Genomic DNA, 22,907 nt, shown 5'->3' with positions numbered 1-22,907 from the left:
AACACCGACCAAATATGGCTTGCGTGTTGCAAGGCACGCCAGTTCCTGCTATCATCCCCACGTTCAAGTTGTTGGAAAATGGTAGTTATTTGATGCTCAATAATGAAGATTGTTCTGAGTTAATTAAAAGTATTCCTTTTATCGTAACAGTAAGTGAACGGGTTATTTGCTGCAGAAATGTTCTATTTCCTCCCACACATGAACATAGGGAGTTTTCAATCTGGCCACAAATACCAACCTTGGGACACGTTTCAACGGCATGGCAAGAATAAGAGCTCTTTTGTCTCAGAGAGAGGTGGCCTTGAGTTCGGCCCGTGAAACTTTCGTACTTCACATAGCGAACACCCGTACACAGGTTTGCCTTTCAATTTCAGCAACATGTTTCCGACTATCTTTAACGCATCCTCCACAAAATCCCTGGCACACTTTTTTAAAGTTGTTACCAGTGGTCTCGTGACTTCATTTGAGAAAATCTTTGGAGTCATCCCTGCTCCCTTTCATTGTATTTTCTGCACTCTGGTTCGTGGATTGGCATTTTTACTTGCATTACCAGCGGACGCTCTTGTGCTTTTTTACATTTTTAAATATGGATGTCCCTCCTATGCAACCTCCGACCCTGCAGCTGCTGACACTGTTCCGCAATCGCATGCTAGAATATTATGGCACAATGCCGTTGGCGATATTAAGCACGGCATATGGATTATCTTTTCGGTTCTCCTACTTCACCTGTGTCCAGCCTGTATTTCACTGCCTGACCTGTGATTTCGATTGGGCCATTGATTTGTGTCTCTGCGGACCGGTTTCTCCTGACGTCGACTTTAATCAGCTGATGACTCCTATCATTACTCACGAGTTGATTTGTCCTGGCGAAAGGATTATGGCTGTGGCATTGATGCATGGACTACTTGGTCCCTGGAATTTACTGGCGGCAGCACAGTCTTTCTTGGAACACAGCTTTCTTGAAAACCCACCGAGCTGTCCTCTGATGGTGATAGAGGATCCGGTGCTGGGAGAGCACGTATGTTCTTTTCCGCTTTTAAATTGGATGGCTGAACTGTTTTCGGATGAAGACGGTGACTTCCTATTGGAGGCTGTTGCAGCTTATTTTGCATACACAGTTATGTCATAGACCTTTTTCATGTTTGATATGCTGAGTACTAGCATTTCATTGACAATTCATTGACTTATTTGTCAAGTTTTTATTATTTACCTTGCCTATTGGCTTAAGACTCGATAAAGTACTTGGCTGTTTTATTTTTCTTTAGCATTGAATTTTCCTAGTTTTTAATGCTTTACCTTGCGGACCGTCCACATATAAACTTGCAATCTGCTCTCATGAGATGGCACTTCTATTATCTTATTCAGTTCGTTTCCGGATCATGAGGAGGTGTCATCTAGGTCCTGGATATCTTTACACCGTGTTAAGTTAGCATGGGCTCATTACCGGTTTAAACGCCATTTTTCCTTTTTTGCAACTTCTGCACACGACACTTAGTTGTTGCTTTAGCTTTCCACCTAGTAGTTCATCGTGGTTTACATGAGAATAATATGTTATTGGTCTACTATCTGCTTTACTTGTTAAACTATATCTGTACAGCGAGTGCTAAAGTTTCAAGAACAACACGATACAGAATTGTTATGAGGTCTGATCTCCACGACTTCATACTCATAACATAAGTGCAACTTCTGCCAATTCTGGGCATGAGGCGGGTTTTATATTGCTTTGCCGAACACACATACACAACAGTTGATGCGGTTCACATGAAGAGAGAGCTGGTGTATGCTGATGTGATTCCTTCAAATCTAAGACACTAAAGTATGGGCACGCCCTAAACCAACACAAAGAGACCTTCTTAGCAAATAATATAATATGTGTATTAGGGAGGGTGAGATATAAGCAGCCGCGGGCCGTGGAGGGAGTTACGATGGGGCAGGGAGGCGGGGAGGGGGAGAAGCAGGGTGGAGCCCTCTCTACCTTGCCCCTCCCCCTCCCCGCCTCCCTGCCCCACCGTAACTCCCTCCACGGCCCGCGGCTGCTTATAAGTGTTGCTAACTCTTATTCATTTACAGCATGTTAACATACTGTCACCATTCGCTTTTTATGTACTAGTAACTATGCTGGTAATTTTGCTACTGATAATATGTGTACTTGTATTCTCCACCCTGCTTCTCCCCCTCCCCGCCTCCCTGCCTCACCGTAACTCCCTCCACGGCCCGCGGCTGCTTATAAGTGTTGCTAACTCTTATTCATTTACAGCATGTTAACATACTATCACCATTCACTTTTTATGTACTAGTAACTATGCTGGTAATTTTGCTACTGATAATATGTGTACTTTTATTATCTAAGGTACTACGCCTGAGAAGACGGCATTAGTAAATAAACATTTCAAATACACATCTGTTCTTCTTAACTCCATGTTCTGGTTTCTAAGAAATCTATAACGACCGACTGTTCATGAGTTCCACGTATCCTGAGGTACTATAAGTTCATATTCTGGATTGTCTAAACATTGAGAGTTTGTTATATCCAATGTGACACTGTACCTAGCTTGCTAAATAGTTTTTGATTACTAACGTGAGTTTTGGGACACCCTAATTCGCCGAGGTTCCAATCCTCTGTCCACAGTTCTGTGTGAGAACAGAAACCCTGCGACAGGGGCACCCCCGACCCTTGCTGGAGCTTCATCACACTTGCGATACAACTCCAGCAATGCGCCACCTTTACGGCACAGATACATCACGCATCTGTGCTGTTTTTGCCCCATGATGCGCCGCATTGTAAATGCAGCACACCATAGGTGACGGAACAGCGGCACAGAATGACTAACACATCCCTGGTGATGCGCCAGTCATCATAAATCTATCCCTATGCTTCTTATCTTGTTAGAGATGAACCGCCATATGTATCATCAAAGTTATTTGCATTTCCTAAATAGCGAACTTTAAGGAATAAATAGCGATTCTTTACCATTCCTAGTTTGCGATGAGCTATTTGCTAATTAGCCGAATGTAGCCCAATGAAGCCCAATGTAGCCCAATGTAGCCCAAAGATGGCCGCCAGACACACAAAAAAACAAATGTAGCCCAAATATCAGCCAGATGTAGCCCAACTATAGCCCAGTGACAGAATGACCAATCAGCTTCGCAGACCTCCGTTACGCGAAGCGGAGCGCTGTTACAGATATATATCTTTTTTTGAACGTTAATTTCTCAAAATCCACTGGAGCACATATATTGAGACCTAGCAAAGGCACATCGGGCTACCAGTCCCTAATATTTTGCCAAGTTTCGTGCAAATCCATTCAGCCGTTCAATTATTATTATTTTTTTTTTTTTTTGCCCCGCGGGGCCCTTTTAAAACCTCCACATCAAACCTAGGGGGTCAGCGAGGATCTACTATGCCCCCTTATAGTTATTTCCCCCTTTGTTTTGACCTCCTCTTGTCTCTCGATCCTACCGAGAGACAAGATGGCGGCCGCTACGGACTGTTTGGAATGTTGACAGACGCCGGAGAACCAATCAGCTTCGCTTCACAAAGCTCCGTTGCGCGAAAAGTCCGCGAACCAGAGCGCTGCCTGGTCCGCGCTTACAGATATATATCTTTTTTTAAACGTTAATTTCTCAAAATCCACTGGAGCACATATATTGAGACCTACAAAAGGCACATCGGGCTACCAGTCCCTACAATTTTGCCAAGTTTCGTGCAAATCCATTCAGCCGTTCGGGCTAAAAGTGAGGCCAACCGCCCTATGGAAAACTCAATGTTAAAAACACGTTTTGGGACCCCCCTTTTTTCTCGGCCCCCCCTGGACGAACCCCCCCCAAATTTTCAAGGGCTGCTCAGAAACAAAATGTGCCATTTTCCTGAAAATTTCAGCCAATTCCGTCCACAAACGCCAAAGTTATTAGACATAGAATTTTCAAAAAACCCATAGAGAAAAAATCCTAACTATATATACCTACTGGCGACCGCCAGTAGGTAATATATATATATATATATATATATATATATATATATATATTCACTGAAAAAACCATAGGTTATAGACCATATATAGTTAGGAATTAGCATTTACAAAACCTTGAAAATTCACTGAAAAAACCATAGGTTATACACCATATATAGTTAGGAATTAGCATTTAAAAAACCTTATTTTACTCAAACAAAACCATTGAAATTCCATATATAGTTAGTTGTACTAACTATATATCGCGCACCCGCAATCCACTGCTGATCATGTCACATATTACATCATTCATGACATGGTCAGTGACATCACTGATGACATCACTGATGACATCTCAAATGACATCACTGATGACATCACTGATGACATCTCAAATGACATTACTGATGACAACATCCAGTGACTGTATTTTTCTGTAAAGTTAAAATATGTCTTACATATTGAAGATTGAGTGGATGTATAAGTGTCTGGATGAATGATTTAGTAGGTGCATGACTGACTGTATGAATGAGTGATTAAATGTGTCTCACTGAGTGCATGGGTTAGTGACTAAACTGTCTTAATTTGTGCATCATTATGTCTGTTGTTCTGAAAACTGCTGCATGTGTTGTTTAGTAGCTATATGAGTAACTATATGGGTTATTGATTGGTTGCCCAAGTATTTGTATGGGAGACTGAGTGTGTGTGTGGGTGGCTGGGAGGTGTATGAATCTGTGCATAGATGTGTGAGCAGTTGATTCACTAGATGTATGGGTTCAAAAGTGCATGTGGAAACAGCTGTATGGGCGGTTGACTGTGTGCATGAGCGTATTGGTGAGTGAATGGATATCTCAGTGCTACATGTCAAAGTAAGTACATATGTAAAACACAGTACATGTGAGAGTTGACATATATAAATAACTGTGCAAAAGAGCCAGTGAATGTGTGAGTGGCTGTATGGATCATTGTGAACTTGTATCAGGGATTGTATAAGAGAGTAAATATGTGTTAGTATATGTTTGAATAAGTAAGGTGTGTATAACTGTATAGTTGAGGAAATGGAGGTGTGATTGATTCTTTGCATGACTGACTAGGTGTGTGAGTAACTCCATGGATGAGTGACAGTCTGTGCGTGTCTGTTTACACTGAGTGTATCTAAGGTTATATTAGAGTCTGAAGAGCTTCATCGTATTATCACATGAATGATGTCATCAGTGATGTGATCAGTAATGTCAAATGAGATGTCATCAGTGATGTCATCAGTGATGTCATTTGAGATGTCATCAGTGATGTCATCAGTGATGTCATTTGAGATGTCATCAGTGATGTCATCAGTGATGTCATTTGAGATGTCATCAGTGATGTCATCAGTGATGTCATTTGAGATGTCATCAGTGATGTCATCAGTGATGTCACTGACCATGTCATGAATGATGTAATATGTGACATGATCAGCAGTGGATTGCGGGTGCGCGATATATAGTTAGTACAACTAACTATATATGGAATTTCAATGGTTTTGTTTGAGTAAAATAAGGTTTTTTAAATGCTAATTCCTAACTATATATGGTGTATAACCTATGGTTTTTTCAGTGAATTTTCAAGGTTTTGTAAATGCTAATTCCTAACTATATATGGTCTATAACCTATGGTTTTTTCAGTGAATTTCATTGGTTTTTTAACAGCTAATATCAAAACCTTTACAATGTATTCTTATTTAAATAGAAAAATATATTTTACATGTTTTTAATACAATTTTTTTTTTATTATTTTTTTTGTTTCGCTCCCGGTACGCGAACCGGTTAGCTTCCCGTTAGCTCAATCCGGAGGCGCGACCCGGTCCGCGAACCGGTAAACGTTCCGTTTGCGCACCTCTCGCGTTAGAAAACAACATCGTGACGCGTCGCGTCAGCATGACGTTTCGCGTTCTCGCGTAATACGTCATATTACGTGCTACGTTAGCGTACCCGGAAGCGCACCGGTACGCGAACCGGAAGCGATCCGCGGCGCGGCGCCGACCGCGTAACGTAAACACAGCAGGTCATGTGACTCGGTAATAACACTTTTCATTGGTTCATTTCACTTTTGGTTTCCTAATGATGTAATACTAGGTCATGTGATCTAAAATGAACACTTTTCATTGGTTTACAACTTTTGCTTTTCCCAAATGATGAAAATCCCTCCTTCTTTCCTCACTCTGACTTTCATCTTGGTGAGAGAAAGACCCTTTATTTACACTTTGACATGGCTTCAGTAGTAGCTTCAGCTGGTTCTAACCCACCACCTCCACCAAATCCAAGAAAGAGAGGACCACCTGCTGAAGTAATTTTGCAAGAAGAGGAAGAACAGGAAGAGGAGGAAGAGGAGGAAGAGCCAAGGTTTTTGCCAGAGGAGCCCAGGAGGTACAATCGAAAGGAGAATTACATCTGGCAATTCTATAGAATTCCTGAGGGGCAAAAAAAAGTGAATGCACGCTACGTGTTTTGCCGTATATGCGGTGATAGATTGTCAAGGGGAACTGACAAAAAATACAGTTACGGCAATCACACTATGCATCGGCATATGAGTAGGTGGCACCCAAATAATTATAGTGCTGCCCAGCTACGTGATGAGCAACAAAATCCCCTCCCAATGGCAAGAAGATCGGTTGTTCCAGAGGTGTCGGGACCAGAGGCGAGGGAGATGATCCCAAACATCCAAATGTTGTTTGGGCACGTAAAGCAAGTGTGCGTGCACTGTGGCGATTTCATCTGCTACAGGGAAAGTAGCATCATTTTAATTATGAGAGCTATTCAAAATCATGTTAATGTTTGTCCGAGACGCCCCAAAGAATACATTCTTTTTTTTTTGTTGCTCCTGTTGAGCCCTTTACAATGGATCGTTTTTGTTCCCCCCCCCCCAAAAAAAACAAAAAAAATTTAAAAACGTTCAGAAAATACAAAAAAAGTAAAAAAATGTTCAAAAAATACTAAAAAAAATATAAAACAACAAAAACATAAAAAAAAAGTTCTTTTCAGAACTACCTCCCCATTATAAAAAAATTGGTAGAATATTTGGAACTCTGCCAACCTCTATTTCTCTTAGTTCGCTCCCCGGAGCGCTACCCGGTACGCGTACCGGAAGCTAACCAAAAAAAATATTTTTTTAAAAAAAGAACAGTAAGTATAAGGTAAGCAAACAGACAGTTATGTGAAAAGAAAGACAGCTCTAGGGAGTAAACAAGAGATACTGTTACCTACAATCCACTGCTGATGATGTCACATATTACATCATTCATGACATGGTCAGTAACATCAACAGCAGTGGATTGCGGGTAACAGTATCCTTAGTTTACTCCCTATAGCTGTCTTTCTTTTAACATAACTGTCTATTTCCTTCCCTTATAGTTACTGTTCTTTTTTTTTAAAAATTTTTTTGATCAGTCATAAACAGTGACATTAATAGAAACAGAGAGAATGAACAAGAGTGAAGAACTATGGTCCTCCTCAGCCACCCTCAGAAAACCAAGGGGGTCAAGATACATCTACCGTGCCCCCTTCTACCCATTCTGAACATTATTTGCCCTCGATCTTGTATCTTGATTCGACCGAAACACAAAATGGTGGACTCCCGTAACGCTGCTGGTTTACGAACCGGGCCACTTCCCGGGAAGCGGTCCAAAAAAAAAAGTGGGAAAGTAATTCACAGACACTAAGAGTAATAGAGACGGAGTGAGTGAACAAGACTGAGGAACTATGAGAACAGAGGGACTGAGAAAAAGAGTGGAAGGATTGAGTAAGTAGGTAATAGAGAAAGGAATGAGGAAAGTAGCAAACGCAGGAAACTGAGGGTTAAAGAAGTGAAGCAGTGGATCTAATAGTAGGTGAATGTGATAGAAATGTAACGAAAAGAGTACAACTATTTACCTTATAATTGCCGTTAAATTAATCACTTTTTATTTTTATACTTTCAATCTGTGAAAGAGAGAACCAACATTTGAAAAATATTAAAACATGTATTTAAAAATTACAAAAGACAAGGGAAAAGATTGAAGGACAAATAGTTTTTCAACAACTTTGACACTGACAGAAGCTTCTGCTTCTCCAGGCCCCCTACACAGTCCTAAAGATATACATTTTAAACTAACAGTATCTTGATGCAGATGAAGTGAGGCCTATCTTAAAACATGGTGCATCTTTTGCATTGCTCTTGTTTCAGAAAAGTGTCGCTTCAGGATGCCAATAACATGTCTCCTATCCAGAGATTTGTTTGAGGTGAGGCCTACTCAGAGTTCAAGATAAGATTTACACTTGTTGAAGTGTACAGAGGAGATAATATCTGTGAAAGTCTACCAATGAAGTGAGTCATGTCCACTGCACTCTTCAACAAAGTAGAAACCTCCTATGTTTCCCTGGACAGACCTAAACTTGATCTGCACAATGTGATTCATAATGATAGGAAACACAGGTGATGTAATTCAAATATGTGCAATTTATTTTGCTCATTTCATAATCACATCACTTGTGTTTCCTTTGCTTAGGTATCTCATTGTGCAGATGTAGTCCAGCATATGAAAGAATACGTAGAAGTGCAGCACTGCATGCAACAACTTTGACACTTACAGAAGCCTCACCTTCTCCATGCGTCCTACACAGTTCTACATATACATCATAAATGCAAACAGTACAGAATTAATTATACATGTTAAATGGTTTATTTTTGCTGTTCTCAGAATGTATCAAAATTCACTAAAAACAGTGACTTGAAGGTATTCATCATGTAACAGCGGGGAAAAAAAAACACAATCAAAATGATTGTGTTTAAAAAACCCATACAACATCAGAAATCAAAATTCAGAACTCCTTAAAGTTAACTTACTTTCCATGACGTCCAAGGATGTCCTATGAACAGCTTACACTCTTTTGTGCTGTTATTACTTTCAGCCCGCCACTTTCTGAAAGAAAACCTCCATCGTTTTTAAAAACACGTTACATGCAATAAATGACTTCTTGCTCTCTACCACTATTTTCCACAAGGCCAAATCTAGTCAGAGCCATTTATAACTCTTGGATTTCTTGAAAGCCAATCCCATCATTTGGCATTTCTGCAACTTTCAGAATTAAAATGTTGAAGATCATTTTCACAATCCTGGAATAGTAATATCTTCCCCTTCTTGCTCAGTCATGTTCTACATTTCCTATGACACTGATACTGCTTACTATGAAGCAGACTTACACTACCTTTATGACTAGTACAATTATTTAATTCTCTACATCACTTTTAATCACAAAGCAATGTAAAACAGTAGACAGCATTGCAGACTTACATTCCCTCTACTCCATGTTTTGATTGGCTGCTTCAATTAGCTTATAAAAAGAAACAGTTTTTCTGAACTCATTCAAAGTGCACATATATCTCCATCATGTCCAGTCCTATGATTAGAAGTTATGTCTCTGAACTACACTTATCCTCAAGGCCAAATTGTGTAGGAGCCATTAGAACTTCTTGAAATTCCACAGAGCACATCCCGAGATTATTTCCCTAAAATTTTGGTTTTAAAAACACCAGGTAAGAGTTTTTAAGGTCATACGGCAATTTTTTTTTGAAAATTAAAACAGAATCATTGCAGAATGACCAGCCATTTCTAGACTTTAAATAAACTGTGTAATGTCCTGATGATATTGAAGGGCCGTCATGATATATAATTGCTGTAGTTACAAAAGTCCTTCCTGATATTGACAACTGCGAAGCTACAAATTTTTTTATTAAAGTTGTCAATTTTGTTCCATCAGGCCTACATCGTTGGAACATTAAAATGACGTACTGGCCATATGTTCGTATAAATAATGTGGACATCATTTCAGATTTACATTGGCTACACTCCATGTTGTGATTAGCAGCTTTTACTAGCTTATTAAAGGAGACTGATTTACTGTCTGGCAAAGTTAAATATATAAATCTTTCTGAGTCTACACTAGTAGTACTTGATATCATACAGTTCTCGCAGTCATGCTTCCATTGATAAGAAAGCCCAAACAGCTGATCCACATCTACACCTTCAGCATGTAATACATCAAGCATATACATTAAAAACTCCTGACAATCTTGCTGAATAGTTTGAGAGAATTGTGTCTGGCCTGAACATCTGTCTAACAGATTTCGAATTTCAGACACACTTTCTATGTTTCTTCTATCAGTGGTACATTTCTCTAACACAGAATTTAACAAACCGCAAAATCTTTGATCAGAATTGACCACAATCTCTTCTTTTACATTTTTTAGAGAAAACAAAACATTAATTACTACATTAGCATAGCAGTTGACACCAGAACTGTTTTCAAACTGAAAACCAACAACATCTTCAACAGAATCCTTTTTGTTTCTGCTTGTAATTTTAGGTTCATTCACTTTTTGTCTTTTTGCTATAACCTCCCCAGTATTGTTCTCATTTCTCCGTTTCCGGCCTACCAGACGTTTCTCAAACAAAGGAAACTGAGGCAAATGTGGCGCATACTCTCTTCTTAACCTATTGTATTCCTTAACACAATCTAGATCTGCACAAATGTTTGTGACATCACACTCAATCAAGTACAATCCCGATAAAGTTCTAACTCGTGACAATGCCACATATGCCATACCCTCCTTGAACACAGAACTGCCAATATTCACCAATGCACTGTCTACACTTAAACCTTGCGATTTATGGATTGTCACCGCATATGCCAAGCAAACCGGAAACTGCTTACGGCGAACATATAAGTCTTTTACAAGCAAAAATCTAGCAGAACAACGAGCAATTAGCTGTACTTCCTCAATGCCATCAAATTAAATTTTTAAAAATTCAATTCCATCTCTATTTCTGTATTTCACAAAATCAACAACATTACCCATTGATCCATTTACCAGACCTCTTTCAACATGTAAATTCCTTCTTAAAATTATACGGCAGTTCAAGCACACATTCAGAGTCTTTTCAAAACCTGCAGTTTTAGATATACTCTTCTCTAATGAATCCAATTTTGTTTTCAGATTCTCAGACAAAATAATTGTTGATCCCATATGCTCTACTCTATCAATAGCTTCCAGTTTCACAATCTCTTGCTTTTCTAAATGCAACATTTTGTTGTTAAATTTGGCACATTCTGCAAGAGTTGGCATCAAACATATTCCAGATTTCTTTTCAGTAATTTTCTGAAAAATATTCTCAGGCACAACATCTTGTTCTGGATATAAATTTGACAGTAATCGTGCATGTAAAGCTTCTTTCCCATGCTCGGTCACTTTTCCAATTCTAACATCTTGTAGAATAGTCTTGTAAACTTCATCCTTCGCCTGACGCATATTTTCATGCAGTTCAGCATAATTGAAGTTTAACCATATATTGACGTTGCCAATGCTGCCTAGGCACTTCCTGGTATCTTCATGCGTGAGCATTTTGAACACAGGTTGCCCTTTCACTGGTGTCAGCTGCAAAAGATCTCCGAAAACAATGATGTGTTTGCCACCAAATAACACATCATACTCTGTTTTGAGAACTTCTTGCATCCTCAAATGCACAAAGGCAAGCATGACATTGGAAACCATGCTTACTTCATCAATGATAAGAAGTTTCATTTTCCTCAAGATTCTTGAAACTTCAAAACAAGCATCTCCAGATAGCTTGTGATATTCTAATTTGTTGTCATGCTCCACTGGCAGCATCAGTAAACGATGTAAAGTAATCCCTTTAATATTATGTGCTGCCAGTCCAGTTGGAGCAGTGACAACACAAGACAGCGATGACTCTGTCCTTTCCTGCAAATAGCATGAAATTGCTTTAATGAGGAAACTTTTTCCAGTTCCCGCTTCTCCACTCACGTACAGTCGGACAGGCTTCAACGACGTACATGAGCACTCTTTCTTATCATGACTTAATCCATGATCAATTTGCATGGTAACTTCGTCATATATTTTCCTCTGCTCAACGTTGAGTTGCCTTTCCAACTCTTCTAAGTTAACCGCATCCTCTTGAGCATGTGCCATGGCTCTTTCCACTTCATTCATAGCAGTGGCAGCTTCATTTTCAATAAGAGGTCCTCCTAGTGGATCCTGACTCAATGAAGCAGAACTCTGACTGTCCTGAGAACTGTCTCTGGCAATCTCAGCTGCAATCGTTGCTTCCTGCTCAATTTCCGCATTCAACATTTCTACATATTTGGGAAAAGCAGGACATTCTATGGTCTCCTTGGCGGCATTGAAAGAGTCTTCGTAACAGAGGAAATCTCCAAGCAGTTCCTCTTCTGCACGCCAAGGCTTGAAAAGTTGCAAAAGTGCTAAATAGAAAAACTCCTTTTTTTCAGGAGATTCGCCACTCAATTTTCGATGGTTTATCAAGTGGCATTTTCTTTGCTTGACCAGACATCCCTCACTTCCTATTACAGCATACACTCCTTTCTCAGTATCTTCTTTGATGTTCCTCTTGAATATGTAATTTTGCAGAACCTCATACAGACAAACATTCTCGAGGTGACTGCTTCGATTTGGATAATATGTATCCAACATGTTTGTCTTCAAAATGTCGGTACTGTTTGGCTCCTTTTCCGCCAAATACTCAATTTCCCGCACAGGTTTGAGAACTCGATTACGCGTTGCAGCAAGACCAAGACTCGCCCAAACGATACTCCTGGACTTGGCATAGAGACTTGCTGAAGACAACCGGTCAGAACATTCGTACGCTCCGATTTCTCGATGCGACAACATCTTCAGACTGAAACTGTACAACTTCTTGCTGAGGCTCTTTTCATGGGAAATGTCCTCCCACATATCCTTCAATTCTGTCTTCTCTTTTTTAGTGATGTAAGACGTCACATACCGAGCCACAGCCATACAGTTATCAGCCACAAACTGTATATCCATGTTAGCATTCCACATGGACAAAATCACCGGGTTGTAGTCGTTGATGTACTTGGACTCTTCGTTCCTCTTCAAATTGTATGTGTTTTTAGGTGATTTCTTCATCACATTATGTCGCAGCGAAGACATCAAACTGTTTACTCTTCCTTTAGAAATCACCGGTCGTGGAAAGCCGAAACGACATTTGGTGTAGAACTTGTCTTTGTTTCGGAATTTACGACGGCAGTACTTTCCACATCGATGGCTTTGGAAACGCAGAACTTTTTCTCTTAGGCTTTTCTTCTCATTTGCGTTTGGAACAGCACACGTAGAATACTGTTGGATGAAACTCATCACTGAGTCTTCTGGATCCGTTCCAAATTTAGGTGCATCCTTGATCCACAGCAACATATGTATATGAGGAGCACCTCTTGCTTGGTACTCCTTTCTCCAGAAGAAATCCAACACCTCTCCAAGAGGTGGATTCTTCTTATTCATGATGAAAGACATCATAGCTTCAAATCTATGATTGAAGTACCTACATACATTGACTGGATCCAAAGAGCACAGTTCTCCGGGTGTCTTGAATTCGATGTTATCTACGTTAGCATTTGCCTCTCGTAGAAATTGAAGTAAGTCTTCCCAGCCATACTCGGCACAACTCAGAGTGAGGAACCATGTGGGAGTACCTAAGTTCCTCAGCATACATTTTAAATCACCATGACGACGGTACCAGTACTCATTAGTACCACGCTGACACGCCATGAGATTAATCAGGTGAGAATCCAAAATACTATCTTGGACATTCACTTTATCCATAAAATCACTTGCCGAGATGTTTTGCATGTGTATACCACTTTTCAAGATGTGGTTCACTGCATATGACAGTCCAGACAGATCGCTTTCAAACAGGAGATGAAACAAATAAGGAATGCATTGTCGAAACCTAGCATCTCCTGCATACAATCGCAAAGTCCGGTATTCAGAAGCAGGAATTTGATGAGGTCGCTCATCATATCTTCCTCCCTGACCTGTTGGAAAAAGCTGTGGGAAACACCGAGCTTCCAAACTTTCCTCCCAAACACTAATGGGACTCCCTTTGGCTTGTTTCATTTGAAACAACTCAATAGCATTCCCCACGACTTCCTTGGAATGCAAAGGATGAACACTATAATGTTCATATATTTCTTCACTAGTAGAGGGTTCTACTTTCTCAATTTGACCAGCACACAAATCGCTATCCTCTTCCTCACTTACTTCCTCTTCTGCAACATATACATTCTTATAGTATTTATTATTTTTTTTCAAATACAATGTTGCCTTTTTAACTTTCCTAACATCTACTAAATCTTGCCATATTTTCTTATTCTTTGTCGGAACCCCATTAACTAAGATAACCAGAGGTTCCTCTTCCACTTTTTCTACTCCAATTGTGTTAATGTTTTTCTTCAAATCTAGAGGCAAATAAACAACTCTTCCCTTTAATCCTCTCTGTAAATCTGATGGAGGCAATTTCCCTGTCTTTGGCTCCATTCTTACAAAAGCCTGAAAGGGATGGATACTTTGAATCAAAATAGATTCATAAGTATTTAAGTCCTTCAATTCAGAAGGAATCTCAACCAATTCCAGATTATTATGAACTGCTCTAGCAGGCATCTGGTTTTGTTTTAATTTGTTACAACAATAAGTACACACACGTTGATCCAATCCCAAATCAAAACAATTTTCTACCATCAAGTATGTTGCAAAATCCTTCCATTCACTATTATTTTCCCTTTCACTTTTTGCATATAAATCCACTAACTTAGTCTGATTCTTATAATAAGTGCGTCTACAACACACACAAGTGAAATTAGGCCTCTCACTTGATTTCACGTCAAACGTCGCAATTTCCCTCTGGAAATTATCTGTACTGGAAACCTGTACACTATCTTCCAAATGACCCTCTACTTCTTGCTCAATTTCAACATTCTCCTCTTTACTTCCAAAGTAACAAAACTCAATTTCTTCACATATATTCTTCACATCTATTTCAGAACCATGCAAAAGAGCAGCGCATAATTGTTTCAGCATAATTGCTGGACTCTTAGCATAATACAACATTCTAACTAATTTCCTCACTTTGTTATGATGCACTGCTAGCATCCTGAAATGATGAAAAACACTCTGGCATACTCTCCTGGAAAGACAAGCCAGTGAATGACCATGCAAACCTGTCACTTCTCTTACTCTGCAAGGATCTAATTCTTGCAACAACATCATTTTCTGCTTCAAACTTTTTTTGTTAAATGACCGTACAAAATCACAAAGCAAATTGATGGAATCCTGTCGCACACTGCAAATACTACTACACTTCCAGGTGTACACAGGACCCTTAGCACGTCTTCCTAAAACCTCATTACCTAACAACTCTTCTGCCTCTGTTGTCACAAGTTTTTCTTTTTCAACTGGACAACCATCTTTCACTTCATAAGCACGACCACTGGTGTCAACTGCATGCACCAAATCATTATCCTGGAAATAACTCTCTTCATTAAAAAATGCCTCACAGCTTGAACTATGCATCCATTCTCCAGAAAAAACTTCACAAAAATTACTACGATTAACTATTCTCTTCCATCTACTATTTCTTTTGAAATCAAAAATTGCCTTGTTTAGCTTCCTAATTCTATTGATTATCAAAATAAATAACTTACGTTTAATTTCAAATGCCTGATCAATAACTTTCTCAACTTTTTTTTTTCTCTTATAAAAAACTAGTTTCTGTTGACCTTTCTTAATATTTTTTAACAAATTGCCAATTATCCTGTTGCGGAACATTCGTTTACGAATCTCCCTAAACTGTTGTTTCCTTCTACTATCATGCACAGATTTATCTCTTGCTCTAGCAGTAACATTTTTCATTGTCCTTTTCTTTCCATTTGATTTCCTTCTCGTGTTATGGACTGAAACATTTTCTGTAGTAATATTTTTTTTATTACAAATATTTCTTATGAAATATTTAGAGCTCTTACCCGGTGCTTTCTTCGTGGCTTGAGAAATCTTTTTGTTAGAGGACTGCTGCGTTTTTTTTTTCACCTGCTGTCTTTGACGTTTTGCAGCCTTTATCTGTCTTTGTCTTGTAGGCATGGTGAAATCTTGAAATGATCTGCAGTTGAATCTGAGGAAAAATATAATAAAAAATGTTAATAAACATTATTATCAAACAGTAAATCAGTAATAGTGATCAAAAACATAACACACTACTTGACATTTTAATTTGAAGATTTTTTAGTCATTGGCAATTTTACAATACAGAAATACCAGAAAAGAAATGACATTTATATTTATGTTACCTATGCTATTTTATATGTGAATCTGATCTAATTTTATGAGCATATTTTAATATTTTATTGAAGACACTACACATAACCTGTTTTTGAAGGTGTCTTTATTTTTAAATTAAACGGTTTACCTTTTTACTTTTTATTGATTATAAATTTTAAAAATAAATGTTTATAATTCCAAAGGCTCAAGCAGGTCAGCTTCCCATCCTATATCATATAATTCGGACAAATCTGCATCCTCATCACGCTCTTCTTCATCCTCAGGATTTAAATCATCCAAAGGATCAACATCCACTGATGTTTCAATTACAAGTTCAATGATGAGGTCAAAATCAACTGATTGCAGATTGTCGCTCATGTTGAGGTTGTCTTTATCTTTAAAGAAAGATAACAACAATGAGATGTTGCAGAGTAAGAAACAAATCTCAGAGATTATAATAGTAAAATTGTTTAACAAGATTAACATTTTGCAGCTATTATTTAGCCATGTCCAGCAATGCTGAGCAGGTGAAGCCTATGTCTAATTTTTCACTGAACAGGACTCATCTCTTCTTAACCTTGGATAAGCCTCACCGACTCTGTGTCCCCTGCACATACTTAAATGTTAAAGGGCAGATTTATATTAAATGGCACATCCCCAGGCATGCACCAGTTAATGTGCACCACTGCTTTACCACCCATGGTGTGCCGCATTTACAATCAGATAGGAGAAAGCTGCGTCAAAACCCTGCGCCTGCTTGAAGCTGGCATAGGTCTTGACGCAGCATTGTGGAGATGGGGCACCCCTGAGCCTTGCTGGAGCTGCATCGCACTTGCGATACAACTCCAGCAATGCGCCACCTTTACGGCACAGATGCGTCACGCATCTGTGCCGTTTTTGCCCCATGCTGCGCCGCATTGTAAATGCAGCACAAAATGGGTGGCGGAACAGTGGCGCAGGATGACTGTCACATCCCTGGTGATGCGCCAGTCATCATAAATCTATCCCTAAGCTTCTTATCTTGTTACAGATGAACTGCCATATGTATCATCAAAATATTTTACATTTTCTAAATAGCGAATTTTAAGGAATAAATAGCGATTCTTTACCATTCCTAATTTGCGATGAGCAAATTGCTAATTGCAAGTTACCCATTCATTTCCATGGCCTAGGAGGCTCATATGAATGAAGGTTTAATTTGCGATTAGCAATTTGCTCATCACAAATTAGGAATTTTTCCAAGGGTGCAGGGGTGTCTCAAGAACACCCTGCTGCACCCCTGAAAAACAAATCTGGGGGCATATGGCACACATACATGCCCTAAGGGCATGTGTTGGCGTCATATGGCACCTTTTGTTTTTTTGAAAAAAAGCTTTTTGAAAAGAATTCACAAATTACCACCAATTTACCACAATAGTTTCCAAATCCTTAATGTCATTTTTTACATAGTTTTTGTTTGATACATTGCATTTAAGTAGTCACAAAATTTGCAAATGCTTCAGTGCAATCGCAAAATAAGGAATAGCAAATTTTGCTACTCCTTATTTTGCATCAAAGTTGTTTGATACATACCATTTGTCTAATTAACATTCGCAAAGGCCGAAATTCATAGAATTTTGATCTTTGCAAATGCTAATTAGCTTGATACATATGGCCCCAAGTGAGGCCTGTCTTGCGACATGGTGCATCTTTTGCATCACTGCTGCTTGGGTTTTATGTGGTACGTTTTTTTTACACCATGACATATCTGCCTAAATGCATCAATTTGTAATGTTGTCGCCTCATAGCAAATCTTTTGCACCACCGCTGCATCATAAAAGTGACGCACAGTGGCACAAAAAAGGCATACACCTATCATAAATCTGTCCCTAGCATTTTAAATGATTAATCCAGGATGACAATAAAGTGTGTCCTATCCAGAGGTTTGTTTAAGGTGAGGCCTACTCAGGATTGCAGATTAAAGTTACGCTTGATGAAGAATACAGAGGAGATAATACATATAAAGGACTACCAATGAAGTAAGTAATGTGCACTTTATTGCGCCAGTCATCATAAATGTATCCCTAAGCTTCTTATCTTGTTACAGATGAACCGCCATATGTACCATCAAACTATTTTGCATTTCCTAAATAGCAAATTTTAAGGAATAAATAGCAATTCTTTACTATTCCTAATTTGCAATGAGCAAATTGCTAATTGCAAATTACCCATTCATTTCCATGGGCTAGGAGGCTCATAGGAATGAAGGTTGCAATTTGTGATTGCAATTAGCTCATCACAAAATAGGATTTTTTTCAAGCGTGCAGGGGTATCTCAAGAACACCCTGCTGCACCCCTGAAAAAGAAATTTGGGAGCATATGGCACACCTACATGCCCTAATGGCATGTATGGGCGTCATATGGGACCTTTTTTTTTTTTGAAAAAAATGCTTTTTGAAAAGAATTCGCAAATTACCACAAACTAGAAGTTGGTGGTAGTTTCCAAATCCTTAATATCATTTTTTACATATTTTTTTTTTGATACATTGCATTTAAGGAATCGCAAATTTTGAATTATTGACATTTTAAGTCATTTCCACATGTGCAGTGTTTTCAAAATATAATTTGAAAATCGTTTTTGGGGAAAAGTAATGGTTTGCAAATTTATGACAAGGACATAATGGTGTATGCTTCTCTATAAGGCATTTCAGTGTATCTGATGTCATTTTTCCCATATTACATTATAAGACCTTTCCCCATGAAGCACATTCCTTGTAAATATGCTTCCACCTGTGCATTGCGAATTTAGATTTTGACTGTTTCAGTCACATAGCCATGTTGAAAGTGACCCAAAAAAATTGCAAACGCTTTAAAATAACACATTCATGTGTCTTAAGGACATTTTAAGTCATTTCCCCATGGACAATGTTTTCTAAGTGGCGCAAAAGAGGTATACACCTATCATAAATCTGTCCCTAGCATTTTAAATGATTAATACAGGATAACAATAAGATGTAGCCTATCCAGAGGTTTGTTTAAAGTGAGGCCTACTCAGGATTGCAGATTAAATTTACGCTTGATGAAGAATACAGAGGAGATAATATATGTAAAGCTCTACCAATGAAGTAAGTGATGTCTACTTCATTGCGCCAGTCACCATAAATGAATCCATAAGCTTCTTATCTTGTTAGAGATCAACCGCCATATGTATCATCAAACTATTTTGCATTTCCTAAATAGCGAATTTTAAGGAATAAATAGCAATTCTTTACCATTCCTAATTTGCAATGAGCAAATTGCTAATTGCTATTTTACCCATTCATTTCCATGGGCTAGGAGGCTCATATAAATGAAGGTGCAATTTGCGATTAACAATTTGCTCATCACAAATTAGGAATTTATTCCAAAGGTGCAGGGGTGTCTCAAGAACACCCTGCTGCAACCCTAAAAAAGAAATTTGGGGGCATATGGCGCACATAAATTTTAACAACATTCCTTTACCTCAACAACGATTTTCAAATCATAACTTCAAAACACTACACATGGGAAAATTACTTAAATTGTCCTTAAGACACATAAAAGCGTTTTTTGATTGGCTTTCCTGCATGGTAGGGTCACTTTTAACATGGCTATGTAACACAAACATTCAAAATCAAAATTTTCCATGCACAGGTGGGAGCATATTTACAAGCAATTTGCGCCACAGAGAAAGGTCTTACATTAAAATGGGAAAAATAACATCAGGGACAGTCAATTGCCTTATAAAGAACCATACACCATTATGTCCTTGTCATGAATTTAAAAACAATTCCTTTTCCCCAAAACGATTTTCAAATCATAATTTCAAAACACTGCACATGAGAAAATGACTTAAAATGTCATTAAAACACATGAAAGCGTTTTTTGATTGGCTTTCCAGCATGGTTGGGTCACTTTTAACATGGCTATGTAACACAAACATTCAAAATCAAAATTTTCCATGCACATGTGAGAGCATATTTACAAGCAATTTGCGCCACAGAGAAAGGTCTTACACTAAAATGAGAAAAATAACATCAGGGACAGTAAATTGCCTTATAAAGAACCATACACCATTATGTCCTTGTCATGAATTTAAAAACAATTCCTTTTCCCCAAAAACGATTTTCAAATCATAATTTCTAAACACTGCACATGGGAAAATGACTTAAAATGTCATTAAAACACATGAAAGCATTTTTTGATTGGCTTTCCAGCATGGTTGGGTCACTTTTAACATGGCTATGTAACACAAACATTCAAAATCAAAATTTTCCATACACATGTGAGAGCATATTTACAAGCAATTTGCGCCACATAAATCATAATTTGCTCCTTAAAGCACACTATTCTCTATCTAAATTAAAGAAATATTTTCTCACCTTAGCAAATACTTTGAGTTTGAAAACAGTCTAAGAAACACACCAATTTGTCTTCAGCAGAGCAAAAGGTTTGCACTCCAGAGTCTGCAGCTATCAAAAGCACAGAAATGCTGTAATTCTTCACACATATTTCTCATGTCACCCAATCAAAACTCTTCCCTCACTTTTTTTCAAATGAAAACCCTTCCCCCTCTGCCCTTTCTGCCTATTTTCCATAGCAACCACCTCTTGGAAAAACTCTGGTGTTTGCAAGTTCACACAACAATGTTGCAATTGAACTCTGAACTCTCAGTGCACCTGCATATCCAGTGCATTCTTTCATTTAATGATTTTTTATTGACCACTCAAAATACATCTTTCAAAGAACACATCTGTGCACCCTAACTTTCTGTTTTCATCAATCAAAATCCACCAATCACTGTTACTGCTTCATGAACACAGAAACTCCACAGTTTTTTTTTCATTTTACACTCTCATTTTTTCAACTGCCATTTCATTGCCACACTTCATCTGACTGCAGGAGAACCTTCTCTCACCATGTTTTCTGTCTGGATTGTTGGTCATAGTTATATTCACTGGGCTCAAAGGTACGTTGAAAGCAGGAATTTACCTAACCTCAATTTACAAGATGTGGAAATTAAGTGGTTTGGCCACAGAGGATTAAAATGTCACCAATTGATACCATTGGTGAAAACCTTTATGCATTTGCCAAAACCTGACCTGTTAATTGTGCACTGTGGAGGTAATGACTTGGGCACTTTGACTGGTGTAGGTCTGGAAATGCTTTTAAAGGACACCTTTGAGCAATTAATGGCACTTTTTCCTCAGACTGCCTTGGTATATTCAAATATATGCCAAAGACAGAAATGGAGGTGGTCAAACCAATTTTGTCCACAAATTGAGAAGTCGAGGAAGCATGTAAACAAATCTGTTTCAGCTTACATGAGAGACCATGGAATGGGCTCCCTGTACAACAATAACTTGCGTTACTACATGCAAGATATCTACAGAGGAGATGGAGTTCACTTCTCAGATGAGGGCAACAGAGTTTTCACTCTGAATTTAAGAATGTGCATTGGTACCTACTTATAAGTACCTAAATGTACCATAAACCCAAAAGCTCTTCTCAGAGCTACCCTACATCTAATCACTCACAATTATTATTTTACTCTAACTTTTTTCACTAATTTTCAACAAAGTACGCTCCCTGGGGCGCTACCCGGTACGCGTACGGGGAGCTAACCTCGCGAAATTTTTTTAAAAAAATGTTTTTTTTTCGCACATATAAACCTCCTCAGCCACCCTCAGAAAACCTAGGGGGTCAAGATAACTCTACCGTGCCCCCTTCTACCCATTCCGAACATTAATTGCCCTCCATCTTGTATCTTAATTCGACCGAAACACAAAATGGTGGACTCCCGGAACGCTTAAGGTCCGCGAACCGAGGCGCTCAACGGTTCGCGTACCGGGTCGCTCCCTGGGAAGATAAAGGAAATAAAAAATAATCAAAAAATCCAACAATCAATTAACATACAGCATTTGAAAAGACTATCATTCATTTTTCATTGTAGTATGCTCCCCAGAACGCTTCCCGGTTCGCGGACCTGGCGCTAACCACGAAAAAAAAGAAAAAAAAAAGTATTTTTTTTTGCCCCGCGGGGCCCCTTTAAAACCTCCACATTAAACCTAGGGGGTCAGCGAGGATCTACTATGCCCCCTTATAGTTATTTCCCCCTTTGTTTTGGCCTCCTCTTGTCTCTCAATCCTACCGAGAGACAAGATGGCGGCCGCTCCGGACTGTTTAGAATGTTGACAGACACCGGAGAGCCAATCAGCTTCGCTACGCGAAGTTCCGGTACGCTTAAGGTCCGCGAACCGGGGCGCTGCCCGGTCCGCGCTTACAGATATATATCTTTTTTTGAACGTTAATTTCTCAAAATCCACTGCAGCACATATATTGAGACCTACAAAAGGCACATCGGGCTACCAGTCCCTACAATTTTGCCAAGTTTCGTGCAAATCCATTCAGCCGTTCGGGCTAAAAGTGAGGCTAACCGCCCTATGGAAAACTCAATGTTAAAAACACGTTTTGGGACCCCCCTTTTTTCTCGGCCCCCCCTGGACGAACCCCCCCCAAATTTTCAGGGGCTCCTCAGAAACAAAATGTTCCATTTTCCAGAAAATTTCAGCCAATTCCGTCCACAAACGCCAAAGTTATTAGACATAGAATTTTCAAAAATCCCATAGGGAAAAAATCCTAACTATATATACCTACTGGCGACCGCCAGTAGGTAATATATATATATATATATATATTCACTGAAAAAACCATAGGTTATAGACCATATATAGTTAGGAATTAGCATTTACAAAACCTTGAAAATTCACTGAAAAAACCATAGGTTATAGACCATATATAGTT

Source organism: Lissotriton helveticus, chromosome 6, assembly GCF_964261635.1.
Source record: "Lissotriton helveticus chromosome 6, aLisHel1.1, whole genome shotgun sequence".
In the NCBI taxonomy this organism is placed as follows: Eukaryota; Metazoa; Chordata; class Amphibia; order Caudata; family Salamandridae; genus Lissotriton; species Lissotriton helveticus.
The sequence above is the reverse complement of the archived record's forward strand: the minus strand, read 5'-3'. Positions refer to the sequence as shown.